The sequence below is a fragment of the Rattus norvegicus genome, chromosome 13, assembly GCF_036323735.1.
Source record: "Rattus norvegicus strain BN/NHsdMcwi chromosome 13, GRCr8, whole genome shotgun sequence".
NCBI classification, from domain to species: Eukaryota; Metazoa; Chordata; class Mammalia; order Rodentia; family Muridae; genus Rattus; species Rattus norvegicus.
This window is the reverse complement of record NC_086031.1, coordinates 80,007,083-80,017,561: the sequence shown is the minus strand read 5'-3', so window position 1 is coordinate 80,017,561 and position 10,479 is coordinate 80,007,083. Positions and strand designations below refer to the sequence as shown.

The following is a 10,479-nucleotide window of genomic DNA, read 5'->3' as shown; positions in this document are numbered from 1 at the left end:
TACACACACAGTTGCTATGTAGTCTTTTTCTCAGAGCGTAACATTGATCTGAGGACACCAGCATTTGTGCCTCTCTGACACTGCATACAGCGTGACCAGCAACTTTATGCTCCCACTGCCATGATTGCCCACCCCTCAGACCTACGGTCAGATACGCCATTCCATAAGTAAGGTACTCCCTGTCCGGTATTCTGTCCTGTCAGTGCTAGAAGTAACCAACACACATGACAGCGTGGCTCTTCAAAAGATCACACATTTCATGTACTGAACGCAAAGATGCTAAAACAGGTAAAATGCCAGGAAGGGGTCATAAGGTTGCTAATGAAAAAGAAGAACTCAGAAGACAAGAAGTTACGGCTGAGTCCTGGAGAGAAGGGAGCAGTCGAGAAAAAGGTCAGCAGAGTAGATGAAGGGATCAGAAGCATGGGGAAGAGCAGTGCGGGGCAGTGAGTCAGGACATTAAAATTCTGAAAAACAAAGGTCACAACCAAAAATATTAGAAACGAAAATCTCCACAAACTAAAACCAAACAAAACTGGACATGCTGCAAATTGAACAAGCAGAAAATGAGTGTTGGCGATGGAGCACAAGATTGAGGAAATACTTCATCTAAACATCAATAAAGAGAAAGAAAAAAAAAAACCAAAAAAAAAACAGACATGATTACAGTGTCCCACAACTCAGTAAAATCAAGATGCCAAACCCGAGAATCTATAGGATGTAGGAAACTTAGGTAAACACTGAAAGCGTAGAGGCTCTATTCCGTGAAGTTATAGCAGAACGTCTCCAGATATAGAGAAAGACATCCAAACATGAGACATTTAAAAAAGAACAAACTTTACAGGGGGACGACTTCACAATAGTCCAGGTTATAAAGACAAAACAAAAGTACTAAAATCTGTAGGGGAAACACCAACCCACCCAGAAAGGCACAGACAGAATAACAGCAGATCCCTTGTCAGCAACTGTAAAAGCCAGGAAAACACATTTCAAGCCTAGAAAGATAACTATGAGATTGCTCTCGCCAGCTGAGGCCACTTGAATGAGAAGTGTCCCCATAGGCTCCTGTATTTGAAGACTTACTTTGGGGTAAGTTTGTTTGGGGAGGTTTCAGAACTTTTCAGTCCTTAGATGTAGGAGGTGGAAACTTGATGGAGGAATAGGTCACTGGAGCAGACTTTGAGAGTTTATAACCATGCCACACTTTCTGTTCTCTCCGTTTCCTGTATGTGAAGGAAAGTTTTGTGTCCGACCAGCTTCCTGTCCCTCCTGCCCTGCTTTTCCAGCTATGATGGACATCTAGCCCCTTTACGCCATAAACCAAAATAAACTTATTTAATTGCTCTTGGTCGTGGTATTTTTTCATAGCAAAGGAGAGGAAACTATCACACTTTGTTTAAATGCTAGAAAAATAGTATTTGAGACAAGCACGGCCTAAGGCAGTTCTTGATCACACCAATCCACTGCAGAATCAAATTGTAGAAATGCTGTACACAGAGAAGGAAGAAAGCCTCAACCATGAGAGCACAGGAAAGAGATGCCTTGAGAGGAACTGGTAAAAGTACTATGAAGGAGTCTGTCACGTCCAACACAGTAGACTAGGAAACACGCCTATAGAGACTAAAGAACAATCCAACCAGAGAAACATGTAATAAAATTACAAAAATGAATAAAGCTTTCCTGGTAACTTCAAATGTAAATGGCTCCAGCTTCCAATCAACATTAACCAATTAACATGATCAAAAGTTACATCCAGCTCCTTGTTGCCTCCAAGAAATGAACTACACTGATGGATACCCATCCGCTCCAGGTTAAAGGATGGAAAGTAAAAGGGAATAGAAGCCAAAAAGAAGCTGCAGTAGACACAAACCACAATTAGAAGAGATAAACGAGGTCATTACATATTAATAAAAGGGATCAAGAAGTTATAACAATTATAAGTGCATGTGCCTCCAATATTGGAGCTCCTAGTTACATGGGAGTAATTGATGGACATAAAAGATCAGATTAACACACTGATAATGATTTCAATGCCCTGTTCTCCAGATCGCTAGACCATCCAAACCAAAAGTCAAACCTCAGACTTAAAACAGGCTAAATGGGTTTTAACAGTACTCTAGAATATGCCAAACATTGTTCTAGCAGCCCTAAAGCAGCGCATTCTAGGACATGGAGCAAATCATAAGACGTAAGAGAATAAAAATAATTTCCTTTATATCATAGAATAATACTACAAGTCAATAGTAAGAGAAACTACACAGTAGAGAAAGCAATAGTTTTCTGAGTGACCAGAGTGTTGAAGAAATCAGGGAGGGAAGTTAAATTCCTAGAATCAAAGGAAAATGAAAGCGCAACTTGCCAGAATCTTGGGGATAGTTTAAAGTTAGAATTAACTAAGAGGAAAGTTTATAGCTATATATATGCTCACATTAAAAATCCAGAAAGAGCTCTGATAGACAAGAGGTTAACTCAAACTCAAAAAAACAGCAGATGGCAAGAAATAATAAGTAATGGAGTGATGAGATGGAGAAAAAACAACTTATAGAACCAATCGAGAGAAGAGTTGGTGTTTGGATAAAATAAATAGGGTGGACAAACCCTTAGCCAAACACACAGGAGAGAGAGAGAGAGAGAGAGAGAGAGAGAGAGAGAGAGAGAGAGAGAGAGAGAGAGAGGGAAAGGGAGGGAGGAGAGAGAGAGAGAGAGAGAGAGAGAGAGAGAGAGCGCAAATCAATAGAATTAGAGCTATAAAGGGAGAGATAGCAACAGATTCCCCGAAAGTATGATCACTTACTTAGTACTATTTTAAAAACATCTAAAAAACAAACCTGGAAAATCTAGAAGAAATGGATAAATTCTGATAGACATGACCTACTAAAAATCCAGAGTACACTGTAAAAAATTCACAACAGGCAATGAGACTGAAGCAATAATGAGAAGTCTACCCACAATGAAAAGCCCTCAGACCAGATAGACTCACAGTGAAATCTGCTATACTTAAAGAAGGGCCAAGTCCAACACTTTGCAAACCGTGGTATGAAGGGACTGTCCTAAACTCACTCTACACAGACGACATCATCCTGCGACCAAAGCTAGATGAGGACACATCAAAAAAGTGGCACACGGGCCACTGTGTGCCTTAGGACATGGTGGTACTATCAGATGTCAGCTAGACTGAACACTTTAACAATGCGTCACCTCACCCCCACCCTCCGACAATGAGCCCTGCTGGACCCGTGAGACAGAAGTCAAGTAGTCGGGCAGAAGAGCAACACCTTCACCCTGATTAGCCACATCCATCTGTCCGTCCATCTGTCCGTCCATCTGTCTGTCTGTCTGTCTCTCTGTCTATCCTTACTTATAAGAGCAAGTGTTTAATTTGTGGCTTATGATTCCAGACTGTCGGAGATAATTTTCCTATGAACATACATGCAGATGTCTCAATAAACGTTCTGCAGATTGAATTCCAGAACACATTAAAACCATCACACACCTGACTAAGCTACTTTCATTCTAAGGATGCGAATTGGTTTCAATGTACACAGATGGCCGTATAAGTAGACTGATGGGCAGAGGCTGCTTGATCCTCTCACCCAACGCAGAAAGGACCTTTGACAAGGGTAAACATCTTATCATTAGAGGCCCCCCAAAGTCGGAATAGAATGAACATACTTCAGCATTCTAACTCCTGACCCACTTCTGGAGTGCTGGGATTAGAGACCCAGGCCACCACCCCTGGCTTCTTTTGGGGTTTTTAGTGTTTTTATAATTGCAGTTTCTCTAGTCGCTTAGTACTGCTGCCACTCCCTGGTCTGCTCCTTAGTCCTCTCTGTTTGCAAAGCATATTCATGGTTAAGGCAAAATAAAAATTAAAATACCAGTGTAGAGTTTGACTGTTTGTGTTAGTAAGCAGTAGTAAAATCGTCCTAACCTGTACTGCCAGCCTTTTTGTTTAAGTAGCTGTTTACGTTGTCTTCGTATCTCCTTCATTGTTTTATTGCATTTATTGGTTGGTTATTTTAAAACTTAAGTTCCACCTCTTTTTTGTTTTTCTGAGACAGAGTTTGAATTTTACTGTGTAGCCCCGGCTGTCCTGGAACTTGCTCTGCAGACCAGTCTGGCCTTGAACTCAACAGAAACTCTCCTGCCTCTGCCTTCCGAGTGCTGCAGTGAAAGCCTGCTTGCTTCCTCAACCCCCACACACTCCAGTAGCAATGAGAACCGTGTAGTATTGGGGCGTCAGGCAGTGATTACCCCAGACAGCACTGTGTACATCTTTAATACATCCAGGCACTGGGTCCCTTTCTTCTCAGACATTTGGCGGGTTCCGTTTTATTTTGACTCTGTTACTTCTTCCCAACTTCTATAAACATATTTTCATTCAGTGTGTACTTAAACCTACTCAGGACTGATGTCTCTCAGTGAATGCGCTTTTCATTGTTCTCTACTCCTTCCAATTCCTCTGATGTATAATCGGAGATAGTTTTCCTTTTGACTGAAGAACATGCCGTATTATTTCCTGTAGTCCAAGTGGCGGATTGCTCTTAAACAAAGCAAAACACAAAAAACCCAAAAGGCCCCATTCGTTTATTTCTTTAGTATTCTACCTAACACAGAAAAGACACTCAAACTATTTGCTGAATGAATGAAAGTATGAATTTGTAAAGGAGTCTGAATGCACAAGCAGCCTACAGACAGTTTGCTTTTCTGTATAGAAGACTGAAGCATCTTTTGAGGCCTCTCAAAGAACATGTGGCTTGCTTTCCCCCAGTCTCGTCATGCCCAGCCTCCACTTGTTTCTTAGTGTGTGTTCTCTGCATTAGCTCTGCAAAGGTCTGGTAGATTTATGATAACAACCATAGGGGAGTCAAAGTTCTCTTAGTTTTTTCACCTACATGATCAATTGAATTTGTCCCTTCTTTTAAAGATTTGTTTTATGCGGAAGAGTCTTTTGCCTGAGTGTTCGAATATGCATCGCATGTGTGCAGTGTCCATAGAGGCCAGAAGAGGGCGCTAGATCCCCTCAGATTTGGATTTACAGATGTTTATGAGCGTCTGAGTGAGTGCTGGGAACTGAGCTCTGGAAGAGCAAGTGCCCTCATCTACTGAGCCATCTGTCTAGTTCCCAATCCTTCTTGTCAATATTAGAGATTAATGTGGAGGTTTAGAGTGATGTTCTCATAGACACTTGGAAACTCAGTGCAGAAATAAAATTTTGTGTAATGTTTCTGTTGAAAACTAATGGGCATTCAGGAATCAGTGAGCTGGTTTGCTGGCTGCTTGCAAAATCTAACCTTTCAGACATGGGAAGGATGCATTATTGGTATGGGAGGTTATCTTAAAAGGCTCCTATGACGGGGCTGGAGAGATGGCTCAGCAGTTAAGAGCACTGACTGCTCTTCCAGAGGTCCTGAGTTCAATTCCCAGCAACCACATGGTGGCTCACAACCATCTGTAATGGGATCTGATGCCCTCTTCTGGTGTGTCTGAAGACAGCTATGGTGTACTCACATAAAATAAATAAATTAATATTTAAAAAAAAAGGCTCCTATGACATTGTATTGGAACTGACCCCAGACACTAATGAAAGGGTAATCCTCCCCAAATCACCCCAAAGCTAGTAATCCCTGGGGCCGTGTGTCGGTGATTAAAAAAGAGAGGTAAGAACAGCTGTCTTTTTGTTCGGTTTAATTCCACCCATGTACCTGGGTGGGTGTTAATTTCCTGGTGGCGCTGGCTGAGGGAGGAGGAGGTGTTAGGTTTCTGCAGGGACTGAATGTGCAGATGTGGGTTCTGCCTGGTGTGTGACTGGGGAACAGTACAGTTAGTTCAGTGGGGCTCAGGCTTGTGAGCTCAGGTTGCCTACCTTTTAATTTCTGCCCTTTAAGTTGGACACGCGGGCCACCGTGTGCCTTAGGACATGGCGGTACTATCAGGTGTCAGCTAGGCTGAACACTTTAATTAACAGTGCGTCACCTCACCCCCACCCTCCGACAATGAGCCCTGCTGGACCTGTGAGACCGAAGTCAAGTAGTCGGGCAGAAGAGCAACACCTTCACCCTGATCAGCCACATCCGTCCGTCTGTCTGTCTGTCTGTCTGTCTGTCTGTCTGTCTGTCTTTACTTATAAAAGCAAGTGTTTACTTTGTGGCTTATGATTCCAGACGGTCAGAGACCATAGCCATCATGGCAAGGAGCAGCAGGCAGGCAGGGTGCTGGAGCAGTAACTGAGAGCTTACATCCTTACCCACAAGTAGGAGGCAGAGAGAGAGAGAGAGCTAACTGGGAATGGGGTGGGCCTTTGAAACCTCAGAGCCCACTCTCGGTTAAGGGGATACATACACCTTATCTGTACCATGTGAAGGAGCAGGGAACCCAGCTATACTCTAGTTCCACAGAAACGGTGAGATAACAAAGGAAGCCATTGTAAGCTCGACATTTGTAGCAAATTGTAAGGAAGCAGCAGCAGCAGCAGCAGCAACAACAATAAAATAAAAACCCACAACAACCCATACATCTGTCACTGACTCAACTTCTGTTTTGTTGTTTTTTTTTTTCTTTTCTTTTTTTTCGGAGCTGGGGACCGAACCCAGGGCCTTGCACTTGCTAGGCAAGTGCTTTACCACTGAGCTAAATCCCCAACCCCACTGACTTAACTTCTAATTCTCCATCAAGGTTACTGTGCATCTCAGTGAAGTCAAGCACGTTCATCAATCAACTCCAATTTTATTTCACTGTCTTTTACTTTTTTGAGAAAGGGTTCCTTTGGAGTAACTTTGAATTCTAGGAAGAGCCCAGGCTTGGAGGACAGCCTCCACCAAGAGGAGGACGATTATCTGTGAGGAGGAGGCTGTACGTGACGTGTTTCCTTTAATGGAGTCATCCAGGTCCATCTGTTTTGCTGTGAGCTGTAGGCTTTCATTCCTTCTATGGCAGAAGGGTGTCCCACTGTACAAATGTGCTACATTGGAGGACTTCCAATCATCAGTTATACCAACATCTCTTTATGATAAAAGTCCTGGAGAATCTAGCAATGCAGGGGACATATCTGAATAAAAGTAATATACTGAAGGTCTATGACCAGTATTATGCTAACCAGGAAAACTCAAAACATTTTCACCAAAATCAGGAACAAGATAAGGACATCTACTTTTTCCCTTCCCACCCGGTATATATAATGCTTGGACTCTGAGCTAGACAAATAAAGGAGACAAAGATGAGTAGATAGGAAGGAGTGAAGTCAAAGTATCCTTCTTTGCAGACGACATGATTCCATACATAAAAGACCATAAAGATTCCATCAGAAAACTCCTACAGCTGATAAACGTGTTCAGCAAGATCATAGGATACAAAATTAACACACAAGTCCCAGTGACCTTCTTATAGACTAACAAAAATACACTGAGAAACAAATTAGAAGAATGACTTTGTTTACAATGGCCCCCAAATCATCTTGGAATAAATATAAGCAAAGAACTTAAAGACTTGTACAGTGAAAACTTTAAGACACTGAAGGATGAAATTAGAAAACAAACAAACAAAACAAGCAACAGGAGAAGGAAAGACCTCCCATACTCCATGGATCAGTAGGATTGATTTTGTGGGGAAAAAAAAGTCACCCTATAAAAGCAAACTGCAGATTCAATGCTGTCACTTAAAATTGCCATGCGGTTTTGTTTTTTACCAAAAAAAAAAAAAAGATAATCTTAAATTTCATAGGGAAACACAAAAACTCTGCATAGCCAAACAACCTAGAACAATAAAATAAATAAACAAAAACTGCCGGAGGAGGTATAATCACCACAGATTTCAAGGTATACTACACATAGTAATTAAAAACCAGCATAAAAAATCAGCATAAAAATAGACACATTGATTAATTGAATAGAACTGAGTACCTACACATAAGCCCACATCCCTATAACCACCTGATTTTCTTTTCTTTCTCTCTTTCTCTCTCTCTCCCTCCCTCCCTCCCTCCCTCCCTCCCTCCCTCCCTTCCTTCCTTCCTTCCTTCCTTCCTTCCTTCCTTCCTTCCTTTCTCTTTCTCTTTACCACCTGATTTTCAACAAAGAAGCTAGCAATACACATTGGAGGAGAGACCGCGTCGTCTACATAAGGTACCGGGTAGAATACAGAAGACTAAAGGGCGGATCCTTATCTGTCACCCGAACAAAACCAGATTGCAAACGATTCAGTACAAGCTGGGTCCTCTGGGTCAGATGGTGGGGAAACAGTTTGCTTCAACTTTCAGGCACAAAAGGGAGGGGGACTGTTGAACAGACCCCAGTAGGCCAAAAATTGATAAAGGAGACTTCATGAAGCCAAAAAGCTTCTGTCCAGCAAAGGACATACTCATCTGAGTGAAGAGGCCGTGTACACGTGGGAAAAAGTCTTTTCCAGAGTGTCTAGAATAGATAATGGACTACAAAACCCTAAATAGCAAGAAAGCAAACAACTGAATTTTAAAAACCGTGGATCTAAACAAGAGGTTTGTTTTTATTTTTTAAAGAAAAATGCAAATAGCTGGGAGATATTTTTCAGTGTTTAACGTCTTTAGTTATTGAGGAAATGCAAATAAAACTTTTTTTTTGAGGTTACACCTTACTCCAGTCACAATGGTTAAGACCAAAAGAACCCAGTGTTCACTAGTGCAAACCGATTCAACCACCATGGACGTTCCCCAAGAGCTAGAACTAGAGCTACCACGTGATCCAGCCATACCACTCGGGTTCACACCCGAAGGACTCTGTATCCTAGTGTAGAGACACTTGGTCATCCATGTCCATTGCTGCTCCATTTATGATAGACAAGAGAGAAAAAAGAACGGCATAGATGTCACCTGATAAACAGAAGATGAAAATGTGGTATGTTTATACAATGGGATATTATTCAACCATTAGTGAAAATGAGATTATGAGACTTGTGGGTAAATGCATAGAAACAGAAATAATCACTCCGAGTGAGGTAACCCAGAGCCGGAAACACAACTGTCACATGTTCTCTCTCGAATTTGGATACTAAGTTGCAGGCTTTTGATGTGTGTGTGTGTGTGTGTGTGTGTGTGTGTGTTTAAACTGGAATACACAGAGTTTGGGAAACTAGCAAGGGGGTCGGGGACCCCTGAGGGGAGCAGAGATAGGGTGAGGTGGTATATAGGGGATGGAGACTAATGGAGCAAGAAGGATTGAGTGGGGAGAGATATGAGAGCAGGGTAAAGGAAGGGGGATGAGGAGGGATAACGAACGTGAAAGACCTTTGAAAACTGACGTGGAAGCCATGATACAGAAGCTTCCTGAAATGTATTCCTAAGCAGAGTTGGAAAGATGGCTCAGTCATTAAGAGCACTTACTGCTTGTGGTTTGAACAAGCATGGCCCCCATAGACTCGCAGGTTTGAATGTTTGATCCCCAGTTGGTGGACTGCTTAGGAAGTTTAGGAAGTACGGCCTCTCTAGAGGAGGCTATCCCTGGGAGCAGGCTTTCAGATCCCTCCTTCGACCACACTTTCAGTGTTCCTTTTTATTAATGTGAGGTGATATATGTTCTGAGGCTCAGGGTTATCTCTTGGGTCATTATATATCCTGCCACATTGTTTTTCATTATAAATATGTATAGAATTGGAACCCCGACTTCCAAATAGAGCGTCGCTCTGCTTAACTCCCTGTCTCCCTCAGCTTCTCTGCCTCAGCAAATGGACTGATTTATTCACGTTAGACTTTGGTTCCCTCATACCCGATTCAGCACTGCCCGCATTTTCCCTTCACCAATGTGTTCTGCTACTCTGCCCTTAGCAGGTCCTGCCTGGCCCTAGCCATGACTGACAATCTTGGGTCCCCTCTTCTGGACACTCTTCTCCCTTTTCCCTGGGTCCTTTCTGTCACTGTCGAGATGCCTTCTCAAATAAGCCTTTCTACAGCATAGCATCGAGTCAGGATCCCGCCCCCTCCCCCTGGCCCACCTCGCACAGTTTCCGCCACCATTCTTTTGCATAATCTTCGTTTTTCTTACCATGGTTGATAACCAAACTACTTCATGTTGCTTCCTTCCCCTGTCAGATTGGTAGTTCTTCAAAGATAACCAATGCTCTTCTATCGAAGCTACATAGAAGCGCTTAGTAGGTACTCAGTTCCTGTTTGTCATCCTCCATGTTTGGACTTTCTGCTTTCATTTTCCCTTTGTTCTGACATTATTGTTTTCTTTTATAACAAAATACACCCTCGGCTCTCCTGGAAGTAGGGGTGCTCCAGATGTCTTGGTAGTCTCCTTCCTGGTTTCCACCTTCCCCACCAGTCACACTGGGCTGTGTCTTTAGGAAAAGGAAATGTTTCTACTCATTGCATCCTCAGGAAATAGCGGGATTCACTCTAGAGGAGCAGCATTGGCCGTGGCTGCCCAAAAGAGGACCAGAAGCCTTTGTGGATCAAGGGTAAGCATCACTCAGCCTAATGATGTAAAAAGTTGATTCTCACTCAGGTGA

General features: G+C 42.6%; 1 protein-coding gene across 2 annotated transcripts in view; it reads left to right on the top strand.

Annotated features, from left to right (window-relative positions):
* Positions 1-1,342: 1,342 nt before the first annotated feature.
* The window catches only part of Tbx19 (T-box transcription factor 19), a 32,285-nt gene continuing 23,148 nt past the window's right edge, over positions 1,343-10,479 (top strand). For both annotated transcript variants that reach the window (XM_039090785.2, XM_039090786.2), the window contains exon 1: positions 1,343-10,428. The gene's annotated coding sequence lies outside the window, so the exon portion shown is untranslated. The remainder of the gene's footprint in view (positions 10,429-10,479) is intronic.